Raw genomic sequence first — 26,637 nt, 5'->3', positions numbered from 1 at the left:
AGGTCTAATCAGAGCTCGATTATGAATATAGCATGCAGTACTAATAGCTTCTGCCCAGAAATTACGAGGAAGACAACTCCACAAAAGCATCGTGCATGTCATATCCTCTAGTGTTATATTCATACGTTCAACAACACCATTTTGTTGTGGGGTTCGTGGTGCTGAGAAATTATGCCCAACACCATTCTCCCTACAATATTCAATAAAAGCATGGTTATCCAATTCGGTGCCATGATCTATACGTATAGAGACTAATTTTGATTTATACTTTTTTTGGGCAAGCTTCATTAGAACTGCAAACTCTTTGAAAGTCTCATCTTTTGAATTAAGAAAAATAGGCCAAACATACCTAGAGTAATCATCAACTAGAACGAAAACATACCTGGATCCGCTTCTACTTCTTACCTTTATTGGGCCGGATAGATCCATATGCACAAGTTCTAGTGGTTCTTTTGTGCTTACAACTCTCTTAGGTTTGAACGATGATCTCACATGTTTGCAACGAGCACACGAGTCACATAGAGTTTCTTGATCAAATTTAATTGAAGGAAGACCTTCAACCAAATCCCATCTCTTTAGTTTATTCAAAATAGTCGAACTAATGTGAGCATATCATTTGGGCCAAAGACATGGGTCGTCTATTGTAGCTTTAATGCATGTAAACGAGTTGGTAGAAATAACATTTAAATCAATCATATATACATTCCTTTTCCGTTGATCTTCAAGTACAACGCTGCTTGTTCCTTCAATTATTATTCGACAAGAATTTGAATGAAATACAACTTTATTTCCCTTGTTACATAATTGAGAGATATTAAGTAGATTGTGGTTGAGACCACTAACAAGATAAACATCGCTAATAGCATGAGAAGATGATATGCCTATCTTACCAATACCAACAACCTTACTCTTTTTGTTTTCACCGAAAGTAACCTTACCACCATCGAAAGGTTCAAGTGAAAGAAATAGATTAGCATTACCAGTCATGTGCCTTGAGCATCCACTATCAAGTACCATTGATTGTTTTCTTTCACCATAACCTGCAAAGAGATTAGATGCAGTTTTTAGGTACCCAAGCTAAGTTGGGTCCTTTGACGTTAGTCACTCTAAAAACTAAATCTTTTCTAACTCATACTTGTCTAATGACTTTTTGTTTAGGTGACGAAAAAGTCTTTTTAGGAATCGTCCTAGGTTGCGCTCTAGGTCTTTCACGATGTTGACTCTCAGGTTGTTTTGGGGGAGCCTTAGTCTTGGGAGACTCTTTAGGCTTTGGTGGTTGTTTTAGTTCGGTAGCCTTCTTCTTATAGTCAAAGCTCATATCATACAACAAACGATAATTGCTATTCCTTTCTTCATTCATGTTTGGTTCATTTATGGGAACAACATTTTCTTCTAACACCACTTTGGATTCTTTAACAAACTTGATACCTTCATTGAAATCTTTCATATATTTAACACAGTAATCTTGAAGATGTCCAGTATGACCACAGTAATTTCAAACCAAATACTCAGGTAGATTCACATATTTTCTCTTCCTGAAATCTCGTTCGAAATGAGATGATTTGCATTTAACGTAGTCTCTACGACCATAGCACTCATGTCCTAAACCCATTTTCATATTATTATCTGATTACTCAGTCAGAAAATTTAGGACATGCGTGCTACCTTCCCACTTATCGTGGACATTTCTAGCATGTAAAAGTAAGTCTTTTAGATACTGAATCTCTTTAGCACATTTTGAATGATCTGACTCAATGACCTTAGGGTGGTGAGTCTCTTCATAATTGTCACGGAAATTCTGGAATCTATTATCAAGAACTCGTACCATTTCAGTATGTAATTTTTTAGTGTTTGATAGTACAGTTTTAGATTCATTCAATTGCTGAATTAGAGACTCAATTTCTTTCTTTTGATCTGAGATCATAGCTTCTCTAACTGTAGCCTTTGACTCTAGAAGCTCTCTGACTTTCCTCAATTCTAAGGTAATAGCTTCATTAGCTGTAACCTTGGCTTGAAGATGCTTAAAGTTCAGTTTCAGATATGAGGTTATAGCTTCATTAGCTATAACTTTAGACTCAAGAATCTTCTTCTCAGCATTTGTCGTTTCTGAAGTTGGAGCAATATTAGCTGTAACTTTAGATTTGAGCTTCTTAGCGTTAGCCTTAAGAATTTGATTCTCTTCAGCAATATCAAGAATCTGTTCTTTCATATCTTTCAATTCCAGATCTTGTTTATGACATTTATCAACAGATTGCTCAAAAAAATAAATTAAGGCGCTTTTAGACAATTTCTTGATGAGCTTTTTAAGCTCAAGATAGCTTACCTCCTCTTCTTCATCCGAGTCTGACTCTCCTAGAAAACAGCAGTTTGAATCCAAGCTGTCTTCATCACTGTCAGAAATTAGGTCAAGACTTACGTTGCTTAAGCACAGATTAGAAACTTCTTCATCTTCAGACCCTTCATCATCTTCTGTGTCAAGATCTCCTTAGCACGATGCCATCATAACTTGTTTGAATTCTTTCTTTGTCTTTTCACGTTTTGTTTTATCTTTAATTTTCTCCCACGTGGGACAATCCTTTATCGTATGATCGGATTCTCTGCACTTGAAGCATCTCTTATTAGCAAACGTGTTTTTCGACTTTGAAACTTTCTTGTTGAAGGACTTATTTTTGTTGTTAGTTGATTTTGCCTGCTTATTTCTAAAAATTCTTCTTTTAAAGCGTTTAGCAAACAGAATCATTTTGTCCTCAATATCAGCATCAACATCTTCACTAGAAGAAGCTTGTAGAGCCAAACTCTTATTTTTACTGGACTCGGCCTCATCGTCTTCCAGGACGAGTTCATGAGCCATAAGAGCTCCAATACGTTCTGTATAGGGTAAAGCTGTAAGATCTCTACATTCCTCCATTGTTGTGACCTTAGGACGCCATTTCTTAGACAAACTCCTAAGGACTTTCCTAGCAATGTCCTCGGACTCAAACTTTCTGCCAATATTTTTCAGCTCATTAATGATGCTAGACAAACGTGCTGACATGCCATCAAGTGATTCATTCTTCTCCATTGTAAAGAGTTCGTATTTTTGAATCACCAAGTCAATACGATATTTTCTAATAGCTGACGTTCCTTCATGAGCCATTTCAAGACCATCCCATATTTCCTTGGCCATAGTACAAGAAGAAAAACGGTCGAATTCGTTCGATGTCATGCCGTTTTGCAACAGGCTTATCGCTTTCGAGTTTTTCTCAGCCTTCTTGTAATCAGCCTCCACATAGTCTACTTCTTTTTTCTCATAGGTAGTGCCTTCTGAAGATCCGACCAAAATTTTGTTCGGTCCATTCATACTAATCGTCCAGCACTCCCAATCATGTCGTTTTAAATAGTGTGTCATCATGTTCTTCCAAAGCCCATAATTCTTCCCATCAAAGACGGGACACTTAAGGTATTTATAGTCCATTTCACACGTGCAAAGCAGCGGAAAAATAAAATAAAAAGATAGACGGATCAGCCTCTTTGAGGTTAGGCAATCAAGAGCACGAGGCTCTGATACCAATTGTGGAGTCTATCGATCCGAAATACTCGGGAGGGAGGGGGAGAGGTGAATTGAGTATTTAAAAACTTAGCCCACTTTTTCGAGTATCCTATATAAGCATGATTAAACAATTAATAACTTAAAGTTTATCGATTAAATTTTAACTAATTAACTACATGATGAACAACGTAAGTAAAAGAACGTAAGGAAATGACACACGTGATTTTGAAGTGGTTTAGTTTCACAAGTCGAAACCTACGTCCACTATTTTCTATTAATATATTTAGTACCTTTCCCCCGATTACAAAATTATGAACCCACTCGTACAACTAACTCTAGTTGTAACTCAATTTCGAGTACCGTTAAATACTTTAACTTGTCTAACTTACGTTAATAAGAAAGCACTTGATTGTTCTTCTAAGTGTTCAAACAATTTTACGTATAAGATACAACATAAAGTACTATCATCTAATAACGTAATCTTACGGAAATAATAAACAAATTGAAGCACGACTTTTCGTAAGAATTTAGAATTGCAAAAACAAATAAATTACTTGATAAAGAATTTGACTCAATTTGTTTACAAAAGAATTTTTAATATTGCGAAAAGTTGTTATTGAAATAAAAAGCACATATGTATATATAGTAGATGAGAGAACTAGGGTTGGACGAAAACCCTAGATGTGCCGTGAGGCACTTTGGATTGTTTTTAAAGAAACAAATCTTTATTTTCTTATTTTGATCCATAAATATTTCGATTAAGTAAGCTAAGATAAATCAAAATAATTGTTTAAGATATAAAAATATCGTATGTCAATCTATTTAAGATTTATCACAATAGATTACTTGTGCAAGGAGAGATTGACCTGAACGCGACTCATAAGCCTACCACGGTCGAACCCTAGCCAAAATATAAAAGAGGATTAGGGTTTAGGTTTAGATAACTTAGCAAACCCTAGGTAGCATGATGACTCGTAAGGCATTTTACTAACCAATAGGATAAACAGAAATTATTCAACCTAATTAAACCCGTATCTTATCTCTATCATACGTACACATATTTTCGAAAATATATAAATCATTTGAGCTTTCGAAAATTGATTTTAAAACCGTAAAATCGTGCCTTCAAACTGCAACCTAAAGTTATAGTATAAGTTACTATAACATTAAGCTTGGTTAAGTGATGCTATAGGTGAAATAACTATAACTTTACCTTCCCAATATTATTTCCATAGATATCGTTATTAGATGACGTCCTATACTAGCTAATTTTCCTGGAGCTCTTCAGTAGTAGGATCATCTTTTCATCTTGATCATAAGCTCTTCATCTTGAGCTTCTTATAGACTTGATCATGCCTTTTGCTTGAGTGATCATCATACTTGTGAATGAAATAGACACAATGATGCTTTAGGAATCGTCAATGTTATAGCTCAAGCAGCTATAACATTACTTCAATGATGCTTCACAAATATTCAAAGTTATAGCCATGGATGCTATAACATTGCTTGCTATTATTGTAACCTTTATTAAATATAACAAAGACTAACAAACGATTACGCGCAAAGAGTATATACATTATAAAGCACACTTGTCATTATCAAAACAAATCATATAACTATATGGTCCAACAGAAGTCCTCTCAAGATCACTTAGGGAAATTTGCAAGCAGCATCATGTATCTTATCATCCTAAATGTAGCAAGTTAAATCTCACTCATTTAGTCTTAGCGGATGACCTCATGATTTTTATTAGAGGGGATGTTCCTTGATTTTTATTAGAGGGGATGTTCCTTCAGTGAGAGTTGTGAAAACTACCCTTACTGACTTTGCCAAAATTTCTGGTTTGACGGCAAATATAAAGAAAACCAACATTTATTTTGGAGGAGTGAGTCAGAATGCTAAGCAAGCTATTTTGCAGGATACAGGGTTTTGTGAAGGCAGTTTTCCTTTTAGGTATCTAGGTATTCCTCTTGAAACCTCAAGGTTTGTTATTCACATGTTTGATCCCCTAATCACTTAGGTGCAACAGTCTATCTAACACGGGTCTACTAATCTTCTCTCTTATGCTGGAACGGTACAACTAATTATTGCTGTGGTTTTTGGTTTAGAAATTTTTTGGTGTGCCACTATTCTACTTCTAAAATAGGTGGTTAAGAAAATTAACAGATTGTGTAAAAACTTCTTCTGGGGAATCCCTGATGGTACTAGAAAACAAGTATATCAGAGTTGGAAGCATATCTGCTCTCCATGGACTAGGGGTGGTTTTGTCATTAAAAATGTTGAACAATGGAATATTGCCCTACTTCTAAACTGGGTTTGGCAACTGTCTGGGAATGCTGCTGGTGTTTGGGCAAAGTGGCATCAGGTTTACATTTTGAAGCAGGAAGATATATGGTCTGTCAAGCCTAACTCTCACTTCTCCCCTAGTTTGAAGGGGATTCTTGTTGCTAGGGATACTTTAATCACTCACATGGGTTGCACTTAGGCAGCTCAAGATGTGATGAGTACCTGGGTCTATGGGCAGAGGTTGCAGGCTGGTAAAACTTTTAAATTTTTGTTGGTTTTTCTGTTGCAGCAAGATTGGTATTCTTCCATTCTTCATCCTAAAGTTGTTCTTAGTCATAGGATTATATCTGCCTTAGCTATCCAGGGAAAGCTTGCCACGGTGGATAACTTGCAGCTCCGGGGTTTTCACTTGGCCAACAGATGTTGCCTTTGTAAGGCAACTCAAGAGGAGCACTCCCACCTATTATTTCAATGTACTTTCTCCAAAGAAGTTTGGACTAAACTGCTGCAGTGGATGTAACACCCTCATCTACCAAGGAGCCTTACCAAGACCTTCCCTAGCAGATACGAGCATTACCATCTCGGTTGCCCGAGGAAAAGTATAACATAACGCCAATAAATGAACTATTACAATTGTTTACATACTTTAAACTTAACATAAAAGAAAGATATAACTGAGGAATAATAACTACGGTGATACTATCCCTGCCAAAACTCAGTGGTAGACTCGTCCCTTCGATGCACCCAGCTAAGCTTCACACATCAACACCTGCTAAGACTGACTGCTCACCATAATGGAACACGGCAGACACATATCAAAACAGAACAACAAACAACACCACACAAGGTTCAGTAACTGAAGAACAACAGACCAACAAGATACAACATACACACATAGCCAACTCTAACTCCAAACATCCATCAATCATATGACTAACCCGAAGGAAAAGTCCTGCCAGAATATCCATCGCAACAGATATTCCATACCGCCAGTGGGGGACCGCAGCTTTTCGCACCTAAGCGCCACTCATCTTCATCGAGTGAATAACCCATGTCCATTAATGTGTACAGCCCCTTGTGGCGAGAACCACAAGGGGTGAATCAAGGGTGGTCCGGTTCAACTCGTCGTCAAAAGCTAACAGCCAAAACAATATCTATAACTTCACAAACTACTCTTAATAAAGAGGTAAGTAAAGGGCGGATCCCAAGGGACGGGTATTGATGTAGGATTCTCAATTGTAGAAGGCTATGTCTTAGGGTGTCATAATTTGGGTTGAGGTGATTGTGTAATCTAAACTAATCAACAAAATGAAAGTAAAGTGAAGTAAACAAAGCAAAGCAATTAAAGAGTTTTGTAAACAATTGATTAAAAGCACTAGGGTGTCTTGGGTTCATAGGGGATTCATGGGAGTAGATTATACAAACATGTTCTCAATTAGATGCAAGCACTTATTGTTATGATGGTATCGAGTTAGTGTATATGTTACAGTCCCTAGGAAGGTTTGGGTCCCGAAGCCGAGTCGTCTAGACTGTACAACACCTACAAGTCGACTTAATCCTTCCTATTCAACTCTATGCATGGTCTAATGAGGCTCGAGTTGGTTTATATATTACAAGCCTCATTGAAGAGATAAGGGATAGATAAAAAAATGCAAGGATTCATAGGCTCGCATTTCATCAAAGATAACACGTGCATAGGTTGAAATCACAACAAGCAAGCAAATTAATTATGAAAACATATTAGATTAAGCATAGATCAATCCCCATGTTTTTTCCCCTAATTCCCCATTAACCCTAGCTAAAGAACTACTCATTCATGATCAAGTTTAGCATGCTAATAAGGTTGTCAATCATACTAACAAAGCAAAATATGATGAATAAATGAAAGTGATTAACAATAATTAAACAAGGGTAAAAGAGATTATACCTATGAAGATGATTCCAAATAATAAAGCAAAGAATAATAGAAGTACTTGATGATTGATGGAAGGTTGTCAATCCTCCAAATAAACCTAAATAATCTTCTAATTACCCAAATAAAAGGAAGAACAATAGAGAAATTAAGGAAAGATTAAGATGTGAATAATATTGAGAATTGTATTATAACTAAATTAAGACTAATTTAAGAGAGTATTAAGATCGGATTAGGAATTGAAGCTAATCTTGGTAGTACAAAGGGGTATTTATACTAAAGATTAGGTATAAGGATTAGGGTTACTAAGGGCTTAAATGACTATTAAGACCCTAAGAAAATTTGAGGAAGTGCTACTCCCGAGGGAAATGCGCGGATCCTCCTTGCTAGTCCTATCACGATCCGCTCGTCCCGTGCTGTGGCACGGGCTGTTCTGTGAAGGGATCCGCTCGGATTAGGGAGGGGACGCTCGGATCTTTGTGCACAGTCCGCTCATCCTGGGATCAAGCCGCTCGGATCCTTGCATTGTGGCACGCTCGGATCCTTGGGCAGAGTGCTTCTGTTGTTTAGCTCCTTAACAATCCGCGAGGATCATGTTGGGGATGCAAGGATCCTTTCATCATTGCCCATTTCACTTTATTTATCTACTTAGGCCTCTAGTGTCGGTCTTCTCTTTGATGCTTGGTCATTAGATGCGATCCATTTAGCTCCATTTTGCCTCATAAATGCAAGGTTAACCAACCTCTCCTACCAAGGACACAAAACCTCAAAGAATATGCAAAATGGGAAACTAAAGATAATAAATGACCCAAATATGTGCTAAAAAGCATAGGAACGAGGTTAATTCGGGGACTAAATGTGCTCAAATATGAGTCACATCAAACATCCCCAAACTGAACCTTTGCTCGTCCCGAGTAAAGAGGTGACTAAAACTAGGACCTTTATTGAAACTGTCCTACTAATATAGCCGATATGAGACAATTAGCGGGTCTCACTCCGCCCCTTCAACTCACAACAAGACAACCATGAGGTAGGATGCCTTCTTGCAAGGCAAGGTGGGGCTTGCCAAAATGGCGATATATGCAAGCATTAAGCACACAAAAGCAAGTAATGGATGCATCTACAAAAATGAATAGCCACTTTCCTCATCTATATGGCGGAAATTATCTAGAAGGGAAGCAATCTAAGGGTACACACTCCATCATAGATACGGTTTCTTCAAACTACTAAGCCTAGAAGGATACCAATAAATCACCTCCAAGTTGTGTCAACACTACAAGGATATAGCGGATCAGTGACGTAAGTGTGATACGTGCAATTTATATAGTCTTTTTAGCCTTTTATTACACGCATTTCTATATCATTTTCATTGCTTTGTATTGCAAAATGCCCCGAATTGGCTGCTTTGGTTCGTCTTGTCTCATTTGCAGGAAATGGACCTTGAAGTAGTGATATCGCACCTTTTTCGTTCCTCTTAGCATGCATTTTGAGGAGATGGAAATTTGGAGCAAAATGTCGTACCTCGGGAAGCGTGAAGGTGGTCCTTGGAAGCTAACCAAACGAGTTCAAGGCTGTTTCAGTGGATATCTGCTCGATCGAGAGCTTTTGTAAGTTGATCGAGTAGTTTCGGCAGTGAATATGTTCGATCGAGTCCCTACTGTACTCGATCGAAGTAGGCTATTTTGGAGGTGTTCGACGAGAGCCCAAGTTGCTCGATCGAAAGGTTTTTCTGGAGAATCACTCGATCGAGTAGTTTAAAGTTGCTCGATCGAGTGGATAGCTTATATACACGGGATTATTATTTCGTGTTAGGTTTATTTATGTTAATAAAATGCTCCCCTATATAAGGGAAGTCGTCATTAGTTCATAATTACACTTTAGACGCTTGAATATCCTAATTTTACTCTTAATCACTGCTGCTACTTTGCTCTTGCTTTAAGCTTTTTCCGGATTCAAACTTTGTAATCATTCTCCTTCTCTTAATCTTAGTTTAATACTTTGCTTGTTCTTAATCATTGTTCCCTTGCTTATTATCTTTGATCAATTGTTTATGCTTCATCTTTATTGTCTTTTTATCATGTCTTCCCTTAGTGAATTCATCGTTATTGTTGTTAAATCCGATAGCATGAGTAGCTAAACCCCCTTTATGTTAGGATTAGGGGAGCCATGGTAGGGAACTGATGAAGTCATGAATAGGTTAGACAATTGATTGTGACAACTGTGCCATTAGCAATATAACTGTAATATGTTTAGTTGAGTGCACGCTTCTAAACCCCTTAATCTGGTTAAATTCGCTCCTAGATCGGAAGATTGGAATGAACAGACCTGCTATGAACAGTAGACTACCCTAATGAGGACGGAAGTTAAGTTAGTTGTAATCTAGGGTGGATAGCGGACCGGAAGGACCTTTCCCTTGCCCTTCTCACAGTAGATTGTCTGGACTATTTATGACCTAGTTAGTGAACTACCATGGTGAACCGAAATCCTGACATATCTCTCCTTATCTGATTACATTCTTTGCTTTTCTTGCCTATATTGCTCTTTACTTTAATTCTCTTGCCTTAGACATTCTGTAGTTTAGAAAACAATTTTAAAACCCTCAATTGTTACTAGACAGACGTAATTGACATATAGATACTTTATCCTCCCTGTGGAGATCGACCTTACTTACCGCCGACTTCTGTTAGTAGTATCAGGTATTTATTTTTGATACTAAACGACGGTATCAAATTTTGGCGTCGTTTCCGGTAAGGCAATAGCCTATTTGCCTGTTTTTTGTTTCGTTTGTCTCTTAGTCTCAGGGAATTCTAATTCCTTGAGACAGTTCTTATTTATTTTCTCCAGTGCTGTTTATGCCCAGGTCTAACAGGTCAAAGTTAGTTCCAGCTGATCCTGAACCAAAGCGGACCTTTTGTTATAGACAAAGACTGTAGAGAACGATTCAAAAGGAAGCCTTGAGTACTTTTGAACCCGAGCTAGAACACTTTTTATATGCAGAAGACCAATCTTTTCAAGAAGACAATTCTATTTCTGCCAGTTCTGTGAGGATGCCTAATATCGCGAGTCATTCAGAGTCGACAACTGCCTCAATCCCTAAAGATTTCAAACTTGCGATTAAAGATGGCAGTACATTTGACATTCGGCCATCTTATATCAATCTGGACAAAAGGAATCTGTACCGTGGTGTGGCGGGTGAAGATCCGCGGAAGCATATGGAAGTTTTCACAGACTATTGCTCTACCATTCCCGCTACTAAGGGAGTGACCCAGGACAAGATTAAGGAGGTCCTATTATTAGATTTATTAACCTCTTATTAGACATTTCTAATAACAATATATATTAGTTTAGTCATAAACTAATCTAGATCTTATGCATGCATAACAAAATGAGACAAAGTAAGAAGAAATCGATTAATCTTACATTGAGGGCCGAAATGGTTTATACTAATTGGTCTCCTACCAAATTAGTCTTCGTAAAAACCGAGTGCTCCAAGGATGAATTCAGACCCAATAGTAGGATCTACTCCTCAAGGAATTGTACCAATGTAAGCACTCTTAATTCATATACTAATTTATGTAATAGAAATTAGAATATGAGCCCTTAAAATATAACAAATATTATTAGATTACTACTACTAGTAATGTAGTGATAATATTAGAGATTTGTGAGATATACTTCTTAAGCCTTCTAAAACAAGTTAGAGAGAGAATGCAAATTATCAATAATGATAATTTTATATGAATAAATTGTGTGTAAAATAAGAAAAGAAAAACTCTCTTTATTCTACTAGGGTGGCCGGATGGTCCAAGGGGAAGGGTGCCCAATACTTGCACATATTTGTTCTTCTCAAGAAACATAGGGTAGGGCTAGGTTTAGGTCTATTTTAGAAACATATTCATTTTGTCTAATTCTCAATTAGAGCAACAATTAAGTCCTAAAACTACCCAACCCCCTCCACTTTCACAGCACACACAACATTAAGGGGTACCATTTTAAGTTTGTCATATGTTAATTTGTATAGTGTGACATATTGGACATGTTACTAGACATGTTATTCAATAATGCATTTTTAACTTATTAAAAATCATTATATTAACAAAATAAATCACATACAAAAATTAACTAGTAATTCACACTTACAATTACTCAAAATGGGTCAAAGAATCATAAATCACAACAACTTGTATTTATAATAAACCATTTATTCTTATTTCAATTGTTTCATAAACAATAAATAAACCTAAATAATAAAACAATTTAATTACTTTGTACGAATCTTATTTAATCAAATTACAATAAGATACATATTCTTACTGAAAAAATCATTTGTACAATTTTAAGGAATTAATTAACTTGTATTAACATACAATTAATTAATTAATCAATTAAGAATCTTACCCTAGAGGTATGACCTTAAGGGGTCAACTGATCACCACCGTCATACGACAGTTATGTCAAACTCTAGTCAGTCAATCACTACTGATTAATGTGGATCAGTTGACAATAAAATATTACTTTCCCACAGCATTCTTAATATGAGATTTAAACAAGTGATCGCATTATTGTCGAGGACACATACTCCAACAATCTCCCACTTGTCCGCGACCAAGTGTTCGTCACCAATTCTCTTATCCTATTACTATCTCCCACTCAATGCAAGGTGTCTTGCAGGCCGTACATGCATTTGATCATATCATGAGTGGTTTCCTCGATATGGAGAATAACTGTCTGACCAGAATTATCTACCATAGATACCTTCCGAGCGTGGCCACGCATTTCCAGTTCATTACTCCTCGAGTGGCCTTGAGATATAAGATAAACCTGACGGGGATGGACAATTCCTATCACACTCTTCCCTTCGAATAGCCACAGCTCATCATGACCCAAAACATGCCCATTAGACCCAAATTACGAAGGTCACAGAACATAAATCAAAGTCACTCTGAAACTGTGCCACCTTAGGCGAATAGTTTTTAGTCAAAGAATCGACTCATAAGAATACTATAGTAGCTCTCGCCACGACCAGGCTATAAAAATTTCCGGAACTCCATAAGCGGTCATAAGACCGACAGAGTGTCCCATACAGTCTGCCTATGTAATCGACTAGTCATCTCTCATGACTCTATGACACTTAAACTGGCCATCAAACGCATCACACTCTAGTTACTTCGAGATGTCACCTCATATAAGTAACTAGGGACGAATACTATGTTAATCTAGTTCACTTTAAAGGGTTCAATATTGTCTAAATAACCCATTTGGATGTAACAAAGTACAAGATGAGTTAACGATAACTCAAACGATAAATGTGATTATCACATACGAGTAGTCAATACCATATTACTACTCTATGTCTTATAAACATAAGTGTACTTATGCACTTGTCTAACGAAATAAAAGTTTAGCTTGTGAACATACCATATGTCCAAGTGTTCAAACTTTGTGAATTGCGATTTCCTTCATTTTCATTTTATCTCTTATAGAACGAACTCCACTAAGTACATGTCTAGACTTCGTTCTAGACTCAGGCTCTTTAACTTGAAAGAAGCTCTCGCTATTATCATATAACTTGTGATGTGGATTTCGGTGGTTAACACTACTTGTAGTTTTAAAGTACACCACCTAATCACAACGTACTTAGGTATATGTTTTGTAGAATCTTGCAATGATTGACAATGAAATACCCTTACTAGTCATTTACTCCTTAGGTCAATAAAATTATCCTAGGATTTTCATAAATCCTAATGAGTTCGGAAACTTGAGTTTGTGTAACCTCTTAGCACACAACTAAGTATCCTTCCAAACTCCTGAACAAACCATTAGTTCTCCTTGAGAATTCATGACGGTTCCTTGAGGCTTACCAATGACTCTCATATGGGTTAACTTGTTATCGACTTAGCATGGTCCAGGCATGTGATTCATCTAGGACACGTGCATTATGGCATACATGATTATACTAATGGCGGAAATATTAGTTATCGAATTCATGTAGTCAACAGTTCTTAGGTTCAATAAATAACCATGACTCTATGATGGTAATTCTATATTCATCGACATGAATAACCTACTTAACTTGTTGATATCATTAAGATGAAGGATCATTATCAACATAAGATGTCTATCTAAGTGCCAATCCAACATCCCATGTTATAATAGATTTGCATAATGTCTAATTTCATCCAGAATTGAAAACCTAAATACTTCTTTGTGAAAGACAGTAAATGCACGTCATTCTCAATGAGTAATAAGTTATATAATTCATGAAGGATGATTGCTCCCACCTGTTATTGACTTCCACTCAATTCCACATGTTTTGTTTTTGATAACTCATTCGAAACATTTCATGAATTGAAATAATCATTGCTTTTCTAAGTATTTAGTTAAAACCATATATGTCATTCACGTATCTCTTTCAAAATACCCATTTGGAAAGAGGTTTTAATATCTAACTTCTTCATTTTCACAATGAAGTATAGAAATGGTTTTAGCATAGTTACCAATTAACATAACTTTTGTAGACATCGACATGCCTCTCTATGCAACTCTTAATCATAAATTTCTATTTACTTTGGTTGGTCTCAACAATCCCAAATAAATCCATTTACTTGCATAGATACCATTTTGGTTTCATAAGGCTCTTAAGTAAAATGTCGAATTTTAAAATCTCTAGGTATCCACTTCTTAGATTAAAATCTTATTTTACAAGAACATTTTCTTTTTTTCTTTTCATAAGTCTCAAGTTATTATAAGAACGCTTTCTTTTGGTCTCATCACGTCAAGAGTCTAACCTAAGAACATCTTCTTTTGGTCTCCTCACGTATATCCCATACCTAAGAACATCTTCTTTTGGTCTCCTCATATAGATCCCATCTAGTTAAGATTTGTGGCTAAATTCATTCCCACTCTATCTTTAGAAAAATACATGTATTTTCTTCAAAGATAGGTTTATAGGCCACAAAAAACTTTGTACTTATGATAGTAAAGGAGGAAAATATTACACATGATAACTTTTAGTGACCTATTTGAGACATATTGTAAATACATTTTAGTTCCCTTAATATGTGAGTTCAATAGCTCAACACAACTTTATAATTGATCTTACATAAGTAAGTTATTACTTTTAGTAACAATGTGATAAGGAGAATCGAATTCATAGCTTATGGACATATAATGACTCAATCATTATAATTGTCTATTTGATCAATTTAAGTCGATAATCTTATGTTTCTCGATGCAAGTAGTGTATGATGAGAAATTTTAGAACAAACGATACGATAAAGTAAGTGACTTGGGTTACAAACCAAGTCACCAATATCCAAAATACAACCATTGTTTAAGGAAACAACCAAATTTCCAAGTCGAACGAGGAAATCAAAATAGTTCTAAAATTTCAAAATACAACATGAAAATAAAGACAAAGCAAAATAAAGCCAAGCTTCCATCGATCTAGCACCATGGGCGGCTACATCTAGCTTCCATCAAGATCTTCTAGGCTTGTTTTTATTTGCCCTTGTCCTTGCTTGGATGCCCTAAGTACAATAAAAAGGGTAAAATCACAACTTGTATCAAAATACCAAAGTTGAGATTGAAACATAAAAGATAGGGACAATTATTTACCTATTGGAATAACTTTTCAAGCTTTGATATCGCCAAGGTACTTTGGACAATTCATCTTCCAATGCCCAACACCATTATAATAGTGGCATTTGTCCCCGGACGGGGCACCCTTCTGGGGCTTAGAGGAGCTAGCTTCGCAAGCCTTTCCTTTGTTCTTGTAGGGAGTTTGCTTCTTTGCCTTATTGCCACCTTTCTTAAAATTCCCCTTGCTCTTATGATTAATGTCGAGCACATCCTTGGTGGTGCTAACACTTAGCCCCATGTCCCTCTCAGCTTGCAGAAGCATTTTGTGCAATTCATCGAGAGAAACTTTCAAGTTTTTCATATTAAAATTCACCCTGATTTGAACATATGCCTTAACCTTGTTTAAGGAATGAAGAATTCGGTCAATGATGAGTTCCTCGGGAATTTCTACCTTTTGCATCTTTAGAGTCTCAACATGCTCCATCATTGAGCACATGAGGGCTAACTTTTTTGGCCCTCCTTGATGTTGAGATCAAAGAATGCGGATGCCGCTTCATATTGAATGATCCTCGGAGCTTGTGAAAACATGGTCACAAGTTTCGTATAGATCTTATAGGCGGTGCTAATCTTTATAGCACTCCTTTGGAGTTCGGCCTCCATAGAGAAGATCAACACATTTTTTATCGCGGCCGACTCCTTTTGGTAAGTCTCATAGGCTTGCCTAGCGGCGGGGGTAGACCTTGTGTTAGGTGCGCCGGGAGAGGCCTCGGTAAGGTAACGAAGCTTGTCGTGACCCTTCGCGGCCAATTGAAGTTGTGCGTCCCAATCGGCGAAATTGGACCCATTCTTTTCTAATTTACAACGATCCATGAAGGATCGGAGCCAATAGACATTTGTGAGAGTGTTTAAGCTAGTGGTTGCGGATGAATTCGGAGTTGTCATTGTGATTGAGAAACAATATTTGACTACAAAAAAAAAGGAAGTGACGGAATTAATAAACATCTATCGTTTTAATCATACTTGTAAACATTTTAAACAAGTTATAAACATTTATATAGTGACCTCTACCCAACTATTATAAATAATCCCGAGATCCAAATTCATACTAACTCGGGCACGGTGAGCCGATTCATCCCTAATTAATATAACTTAGTGGATTAACTCTTTAATCGATTCTACTTCTAGAATTCTCGGTCGATAAAATTACTTTAATATTTATCTTCAGCCCGGAACACATGCGACTACGGTCACGAATACTTCCGTTGAGCTCTAATTGAGAATTAGACACAATGATTATGTTTCTAAAATAGACCTAAACCTAGCCCTACCCTATGTTTCTTGAGAAGAACAAATATGTGCAAGTATTGGGCACCCTTCCCCTTGGACCATCCGGCCACCCTAGTAGAATAAGGAGAGTTTTTCTTTTCTTATTTTACACACAATTTATTCATATAAAATTATCATTATTGATAATTTGAATTCTCTCTCTAACTTGTTTTAGAAGGCTTAAGAAGTATATCTCACAAATCTCTAATATTATCACTACATTACTAGTAGTAGTAATGTAATAATATTAGTTATATTTTAAGGGCTCATATTCTAATTTCTAGTACATAAATTAAGAGTGATTACCTTGGTACAATTCCTTGAGGAGTAGATCCTACTATTGGGTCTAAATTCATCCTTGGAGCACTCAGTTTTTACAAAGACTAATTTGGTAGGAGACCAATTATTATAAACCATTTCGGCCCTCAATGTAAGATTAATCTATCCGAAGTTCGATGCGATGACGGTTAATGGCTCACATTTGAGACGGTCTGAAGAGAGGTCAAGCTTCAACAAGGAGAAGGTGACGGACTTTCAGCCTAAGTCCACGGATACCGGCACGCGCGATTTAGAGAAGAGGGCTAAGGTACTTCTTAAAGCCCCATATCCGGAGAGACTAGTGCCAACAAAAGAGCAGGTATCTTTCAATAAATTTGAAAAGGTTATCCGTAGTTTGAATGTGCAAGTACCCTTCCCTGAGTTGGTTAACCAAGTGCCAGCATACACTAAATTCATGAAACAACTCCTGTCTAAGAAAAAGTCACTTGAACATGTTCATACTATCGCTTTAACCAAAGAGTCTTGCTCTTACTTGTCTCACACTGCACCCCATAAGTTAGAGGACCCGTGTAGCTTTTCTGTACCTTGCAATATAAGTACCTTCTCTATTGAGAAAGCATTATGTGACTTAGGAGCTAGTATAAGCGTCATGCCTTTGAGTCTAGCTAGGAAGCTCAAATTGACTAGGTTCGCCGTGACAGACATGACAGTTCAGATGGCTGACCGATCTGCGGTCTAGCCAATAGGGGTCTTAGAGGACATCCCTGTCGAAATAGGGAAGCTCTTTTTCCCCGTTGACATTGTCGTACTTGACATGCCTGAGGATGCTCATATACCCATTATCTTGGGTAGGCCATTTCTGCACACTGCTGGTGCAGTCATAGATGTCGGTCTAGGAACCTTGACTTTCAAAGTGGGAAAGCATTCTATTGTCTTTGCCCAACCAGCTAAGAAAAAGGACCCCATGTGGGCTGTGACTTGTAATACGGTCTCTGAGAAGAAATCGTACTTTGTGCTTCCTGAATTGCCTGTCTCTATTACTACTTCTGTGATAACCCCTCCGCCCCAGACCGGGAGCAAAAAAGGAGGAAGAATCTGTTGTTTTAGATGTCGCAGGGGCTGGTTTGGGGAAGGAAGTGCTGCAAGTTGCTCCAACTGTAACGAAGCCTATCATTCAAAGAAGAGGTCTTGGTTGCCTGAGCTATTGAATTGATGAAGTTGTTGATGACGAGCCGGTCAAAGCCAGAAAGTCTGATTTGGATTCTGACAAGCCCGAAGAGATCCTTGACTGGGGAGATGATGAGAGTGTCGATCCGTTGAGCCATACGGACATGGAAGCTAAGAAGGATGCAGCTGCTCAGATAAGCACCGTTGAGGCTACCTCTAGTAGCCAGAAGCCGACGAAGTGGGCCATACCGTGGTCTTTCTTGATCAACTATTAGTTGATCGAGCTCTTTATAAACTTCATTTTATTTCCTTTTGTTAAAGACAATTTTTATTGCTTTTGTGTGCGCGAGACTTCGCATCTTATTTTGTTTGCTTAGGATTTTATACGTTTGAGACTTTGTTCTGGGTTTTGCGCAATTTTGGGCGCGTATTATTGTGCATTTTGCAGGTTTTTAGACCTCATTTGCTCAAGTTATTGAGCAAATACGAAGAAATAAGGAGTACATCAGTACTTTCAGTCGATCGACTGAGATGCACTTTCCAGGAGCTACTGTTCCTGACACATTGGTCGATCGACTGCCCCTTTTGGTCGATCGACCAAGGACGCTGATGTACCTATTCATGACCTCTCCCCTGCTGTGTTTGGTCGATTTGCGGACTTAAGGGAGTTTTCTACTCCATTTTACTTTCCGTCAAATTATTTATTTCTTCTGATTTTCTCATTTGTGCACAATTTTACCGCTTCAAAATTCTTTTCTCGATTTTATGCGTGGGTTTTACTTGTCTTTCAGGTACCTTTTAGTAGCACTGCTGGCTGAAACCTCCTAGCTTACGCTGGTTTGGGGAGGTTTCCTTTGCTGCGCTTAAAGTCTTGTGAGTTCCCGATTTCCACTTTATGCCATATTTATTTATTTCATTTTACGCAAATTCCCGTTTCTCTTTTCTTTCATTACATGATTTTGCACAATGGGGACATTGTGCGATTTGGTTTGGGGAAGGGTTTTGCGTCGCATATCATTTGCTTCCATTCACGTTTATATTTTGTTTTGCATTGTTAATTTCTTTATATATATACAAAAATCCAAAAAAATCCAAAAATTTTTGATAAAATTTTAAAAATTTCCATAAAATGCACGTTTATTTTAGCATATAGGTCGAGTCAGAACGGTAGTATTTCAAGGATGATATTGCATTTTGCACCTGTTTGTCTGAACCTTGCTAAATTGACATGTTATTAGTAGAATCGTATATGCATAGTCTACGAGTTTTCTTTAAATTTCTTGCTGAACTTGAGACTTGACTTAGATTATTGGCAACCTACATCATATTTCTGAGATTTAGAGCCTATAACTGGTGTCATTCATGACCAGTTCATCTAGGAATGTGAGTAGTACTCCTTATGAGACATGTCACATAAATGTGCATAAATATGAACTTGATCTTCTTAATACCTGTATGCATTCGGTTTGTGGTCTGTCGACACATGTGGTAGAGGTTTCCCCTTTCTCGTTTTCCCCATGAACTCCACACTGCCAAAAATGTCCCTTTTTGTCCCATTACTACATCCTATATTTAGCCTGCCCTTGTCAAGCTAGTAGTTTGCGTTTTTGGGATTGTTACTTCGTTTTTGGTGGCATATGCTCTTTTGAGATGTTGTTGGAAGATGAAAAAGGAGGAAAGAAAGAAATAAGAAAGAAAAAAAATGAAAAGAAAAAATGATTCGAAAAAGAATATGAAAAAGAGGTTCTGTACTGTTTAAGCACTCGATCGACTGCCCCTTTAGGTCGATCGACCGAGGTTCGAGAAAGAGGAAGAAATCAAATTCGCATAATTCAAGCCTTTATCTTTTGGCGATTTTTGCTCCCATGTATTATTCATATTTTGTGGGGAGTTAGTTGATTACTTTTATACCTGGAAATTGTGAGATTTGTGCTTGCTATAGCACCGTTCAATTGTTTTTGAGCAAGAAGTTGGATGTTGCCATATGGTTCCGTTTCGGTACTAGCTTGATCACCTGTACCTCCACTTTTCCATAAATGTTTTGCCTCTTCTTACCCATACCTCACATATCCACATATATACCTCGACATGTGTCATGGTCTTTTGTTGGTTGGAATGCATATGTACGGTTGTAGAGATCATTTTCATATTAGATTGCAGGCATGTTTTCATAGGTCGTAGTTAGGTGAGCGTCATTACAATTACTTCTTTCTATCTTACATATATTCACCTGTACTTATTGAGTGATTTGAGCGACCCGTGAGAGTCCAATTTGATAAGTCTCTACAGTTGACGGTTCAGTAGTTTTAACGGCTCCATAACTTGTTTGCATGATTCATTTGCTAATTGATTGTTGGTTATGCATTAAATTGGTTTAGGCTTTACACATTGCAATTCGCTCTGAGTTTGAACTCGTTCCATTTAGATCGAGTCCAGTTCTTGCTTGGGGACAAGCAAGGGTTTGGTTTGGGACGTTTGATGCGTGTCTTTTATACGATGTTTTACATCCCATTTTACACGCATTTCAGAGCTCAATCATGTAATTTATGCTACATTTCTCCCTATTTTCGTCTACTTCCGTATTTTTGTACATTATTGCAGAAATGTGAAGAATCCAGCGGAAATCGAGCTAAATCCGTCCCCGAGTATCCTGCATTGCATATGACGTGAAGTATTCACCCGAGGAACGAGCTTGGTGCGCAATTCAAGGCCCAAAAGACAAGTCCACGAGTTTATAGAGTCAAATAGCAGCTAGAGCAGTCGATCGACCACTGCCATCAGTCGATCGACCAACCATCGGGGTCCAGAAGCTATTGTCTACTGAAGACCCGTCGATCGACCACCATTATCAGTCGATTGACCCATCTGCTATTCCAGACGAGAATTAAAAGACCGTGAATCTTGAAGCCCGTTATGTTTTAGGTTTTGATAATAAGAGGTTACGTTAATTGCTATATAACGTAACCTAGAAACATCAGTATGACATTCAGTTTTTATTCAGTTTTTACATCTAGTTTTATTAAGTTTCACATTGAATTTTAGAAGATCATAATTTAGGGTTTGGATTATTGTTGAGCATTGGATTTACAGTTCTTATTCCTAATCTTTCCTCCGCAATCTCGGTATTCTACTGCCCTAATTTTAGTTCTTCTTTATTTTCATTAGTATAGAATTGCTAGTTAAGTTCCCAAAAGCCAATTCATTTGTTTATGTTAATTGTTTACTTTATCGTTTAAAGCATGAATTCAGTGGTTAGTTTCATCGTTATTATTGTTGTTTTTACCCTTAGCATGAGTAGCTAGATTATTTGTGCTAGGATGTAGGCGAATTATAGCGTAGGCGGCAAAGTATTGAACACGGCCTGATTCGCGTGTCAGTTGATCGACTGACATTCTTGGTCGACCGACTGACCTCGTGAGGTTACCCTTCGTTTTAATTGATTTTAATGTTGTATTTAACGAATCGAATGCATGCGACCAGTTAGATGCTTAATTTATGACTGACCCGTTAGATCGAGAGATAGGGACAGTTGTTAGATCACCAATTAAAATGACTAAACTATGCTGAGATCGAAAGATAGGTAAAGTTTAGATTGTTAGTCACTTTTCAGGACGAAAGTTAGTATTAGTGATATTAGGGACCTATAGCGAGATCGAAAGATGCTATTTGTTAAGAGTGGACCGAGAGGACCTCTTGTTTCCCGCCTCACTTGTGTTCGATTTAGACCTGTTTAGTTTGCTGCCGCCAAAGCTTTAATGAACCGATCATCCTAGTACCCCTTCTTTATCTGTTTAATCCGTCTTTCTAGTTTATTATTTACTCTTAGCTGTAGACCAATTCAAATCAAACCCCCCACTTTACCGTTACCTTAGACTAGAATTAGACAACTATAATTTACATCTGCCTCTCTGTGGTTCGACCCGACTGCCGCTTGCTATAGTTGTAGTTGGAAATTATAAATCTTATTTTTGACACCTCACGACGGGTATCAACCCACAAGGAAGATCACCGGTTGGCATATGTGCATTGACTATCGAAAATTGAATTCCGTAACAAGAAAGGATCATTTCCCCTACCATTCATTGACCAAATGCTTGAGAGGTTAGCCTCCAACAAATTCTTGTGTTACCTTGATGGGTATTCGGGATTCTTTCAAATCCCTATACACCCGGATGACCAACATAAAACCACCTTCACACGCCCTTATGGTACTTTTGCATATAGGAGGATGCCTTTTGGCTTGTGTAATGCCCCCGCCATTTTCCAAAGATGCATGATGAGTGTCTTCTCCGATTACCTAGAGACCATAATGGAAGTTTTTATGGATGATTTTAGCGTTTATGGAAAAGACTTTGACTCATGTTTGCATAATCTTTCTCTTGTATTGCAAAAATGTGAAGATGTTAGTCTTGTTTTAAATTGGGAAAAGTGTCACTTCATGGTCAATGAAGGAATTGTTTTGGGCCATTTAATCTCGGAAAAGGGCATCAAGGTCGATAAAGCTAAAGCTGAGGTGATAGAGAAACTCCCACCTCCCGTGAATGTTAGAGGGGTGAGAAGTTTTCTCGGTCATGCGGGTTTGTATCGCCGTTTCATAAAAGATTTTTCGAAAATAGCGAAACCCCTCACTCAACTCTTACTTAAAGATGCCCAATTCCATTTCACTGATGAGTGTGTTAAATCCTTTAATAGAATCAAGGAAGCACTAATCTCGGCACCGATCATTCAACCTCCGAATTGGGAACTACCGTTCGAGATTATGTGTGATGTTAGTAACTACGCTGTTGGAGCGGTTCTTGGCCAACGGGTAGGAAGAGCTCTTCATGCCATCTACTATATAAGCAAGACTCTTGATCCCTCCCAAGTGAACTATGATACCACCGAGAAAGAGCTTCTTGCCATTGTCTATGCTTTGGACAAATTCCGTTCCTACTTACTTGGATCCAAAGTGATTGTCTTTTCGGATCACCGTGCTCTCCGACACCTCTTGATAAAGAAGGAGGCAAAACCAAGGTTGTTAAGATGGATTTTGCTTCTTCAAGAATTCGACTTGGAGATAAGAGACAAGAAAGGAGTCGAAAATGTAGTGGCAGATCACTTGTCAAGGATCCGGTTTCATGATGAACAAGAAGAAACGCCGATCAATGACTCATTTCCCGACGATATCTTGATGGCCATTCAAACACAACTTGAAAGGCACATCACCCCATGGTTTGCCGATTATGCCAACTATATCGTTGGAAGAGTACTCCCTCCAAATTTGAACTACAACCAAAGGAAGAGGTTCTTATTCGAAGTAAAAAGGTACTTTTGGGATGACCCAAATCTCTAAAAAGAGTGTAGTGATGGGCTCTACCGACGATGCATCCCTCAATGGGAAGTCCAAGGAATCTTGGAAGGATACCACTCATCACCCTACGGTAGGCACCATGGAGCAAGAAGAACCATTGCAAAAATTCTTCAATCGGGCTTCTATTGGCCTACGATGTTTCAAGACACAAGGGAATTTATCATTCATTGTGATGCTTGTCAAAGGACGGGGAATATCTCTTGGAGGAATGAAATGCCACAAAGGGGCATACTAGAGGTGGAGATCTTCGACGTTTGCGGGATCGACTACCAAGGTCCGTTTGTGACATCCAATGGGAATAAGTATATCCTTGTGGCCGTAGACTACGTCTCAAAGTGGGTGGAGGCAATTGCCACTCCAAACGATGATGCAAAGACGGTCACCAAGCTCTTCAAGAAAATAATCTTCCCAAGATTCGGAGTCCCTCGAGCAATCATAAGTGATGGAGGAACGTATTTTCATGAAAAAAAGCTCGCATCCCTTTTGACCAAGTATGGTGTTCAACATAGAACCGGCTTAGGATATCATCCTCAAACAAGCGGTCAATTTGAAGTTTCGAATAGAGAGATCAAGCAAATTCTTGAGAAAGTTGTAAACAAGATCCGAAAGGATTGGAGCACAAAGCTTGATGACGCTTCTTGGGCTTATAGGACGACCTATAAGACTCCCATAGGAGCCTCTCCTTACAAGCTTGTTTATGGAAAAGCATGCCACTTGCCAATCGAATTAGAGTACAAAGCTTTTTGGGCAATCCGAGCCCCTAACCTTGATCTCAAATTAAGTGGTCAAAAGAGGATGATACAAATTCAAGAGTTGGAAGAATTCCGACTACAATCTTATGAGAATGCCAAGATCTACAAGGAAAGGACAAGATTGCTCCATGACAAGAGGATCAAGCAAAAAGCCTTGCACAAAGGGGATAAAGTCCTTCTATTCAATTCCCGATATCGACTCTTTCCCGGGAAGTTGAAATCTAGATGGATGGGTCCCTATGTGATCACCGAGGTTGGAAAGTATGGGGATTTTGAAATCAAGGCGGAAGATGGAAGCAAATTCAAGGTCAATGGTCAAAGATTGAAGCCATATTATGAGGGAGCATTTATTGGAGAGGTCGAGGTCACCTACCTCGGGCCTCCTCATCCTTGAAGGAATCATCAAAGGGAGAGTTTGGTGGAGTCCTCCCTAAACCACCACTTGTAAATATACTAACCCCTCTAACTTGTATTTATAATTTTGTTGCATTCCTTTTATCATAAACATAAATTCTTTCCATGAGAGAAAGTGAGGGAGGGTCACTAATGATTTTTGATGAAGGAAGGAACTAGTTTTCAAGTGTGGGGAAGCTTTTTATCGGAGTCAAGGAAATTAAGGGGAATCCGCAGCAAGGAATCCGAGCATCTAAGGAGGAAATCCGGTCAGTTTGTAAAAAGATGCCCGTATTATTGAAAATCCGCTCGTCCAGCAGGAATCCGAGCGTCCGATGACCAATCCGCTCGTCTCTTTGCTGCAACATTTTAAGAAAAGTTCCTGTAACAGAATCCGCTCGGCTTTGAGAAAAGACGCTCGTCTTGCTTCAGAAAAGACGCTCGTCCTGTGCTCGATCCGCTCGTCTTGGTTGCTTCAAAATTTTGCAAAAATCCGCTGTAAGAGAATCCGAGCGTCTTCCCAGGAATCCGCTCGTCCCAGAATGAGAGAATCCGAGCGTCCCGAGCCCGAATCCGCTCGTCTCCCTGCGGCCTTCACTCCCGATTTTTCCAATTTTAATTCTCCCCACCACACAATTTGTGACACATCACCCTTCCTTCCACTTGTATTATAAAACCCACCTTCTTATTACTCCAAAGCATATCCCAAACACTCTTTTATTCCACAAAATCAAAAAGCACCAATTTCTAGGGTTTCAAAAGCAAGATTCAATCCACAAAGAGCATCTTCATACTTCAACAAATCAAAAATTCCAACTCAACAATCAAAGAATGGGACCAAAGGGACCTTCATTTAGGGATAGAAGAAGACCAAGAGTAAGAGGAAGCTCTTCTACTTCTCACATCAATACTCTAAGGAGGGAGCATGAAGAAATTGTGGATCTTACCAAGCTTGATGACTTCTCTAATGTTGAATTCGTAAATGATGTGCAAAGGCTCGTTTTTCACCGACTTCTTCGTAAGAACATTCTCCCTACTAAGTTTTTATGTCATAGAACTTTAAGGAAGCTTGGGATTTACCATCAAATGGAAGCCCTTTTTGAGTTGTTTGGTCTCTCTACCCTATTCCACATGCACGAGCAAACCTACCGATCCCTTGTTCTTGAATTTTTAAGCTTCTTGAAAATCACAACCTTGAATAGAACGATATGCATAGAATTTAGGTTGGAAAGTGTTTCAAGAATGATGACTCTAGTGGAATTTGCTAATGTGCTTGGTCTTGATGTCTCGCCTACCCGGACATCAAAACCGAAGAGATATAGTGTTGCACCCCTATGGAGGGCCATGACCGGCCGAGATTTCATGTACATCAAGAAGTGTCTATCTTTCCATATTCAAAATCCTATTTTGAGACTCACTTACCGGTTCCTTTCCGGCGCCCTCCTTGCTCGCCGAGACCCGGCAATTGTGAACAAACTCGATCTTGTGTTCATGGAGTCTTATCTCGATATCCAAGGAAGGGGTGGGTACCATTTTAATGTGCCTATTGTGCTACTTGAGAAGTGGGCTAAGTTTAGAAATAGTGATGATGATGGGATGAAACACATCGTTAATAGAGGGCTCATTACAAAGATTGCAAAGCATTTCAATCCAAAATTTAATGAGAATAATGAGTACACTCCTCTTTCCGGGAATACAAGGATAAATGAAGACCTTATTCTTGTGCATCATCATTGGATAACCCTTGAGGGGGTTGATAAAAGGATCAAGTGGATAACAAAGGGGAGTGATCCAATCTACTTACCAATGACCGGTCTACCTAGAATCTCACCAAGAAGGGGTCCTCTATCACCGATCCCATCCTACCTTATCCCCGCAAACCCAACCCAAGCAAGACAAGCACCACCACCACCAAATCCCCAACAACAACAAGAGCAAAAACCACAAGATGAGAAAATCAAGATACCTCCCTACCCTTTTCCATATCAACCATACAACCACCCTAACCCCTTTATCCTCCCCCGTGATGACTTTGTAACGAGAATTCTCCAAGACTTGCACT

The sequence above is a fragment of the Silene latifolia genome, chromosome 9 (genome assembly GCF_048544455.1).
Source record: "Silene latifolia isolate original U9 population chromosome 9, ASM4854445v1, whole genome shotgun sequence".
NCBI lineage: Eukaryota > Viridiplantae > Streptophyta > Magnoliopsida > Caryophyllales > Caryophyllaceae > Silene > Silene latifolia.
Note: the sequence above shows the minus strand (reverse complement) of the source record.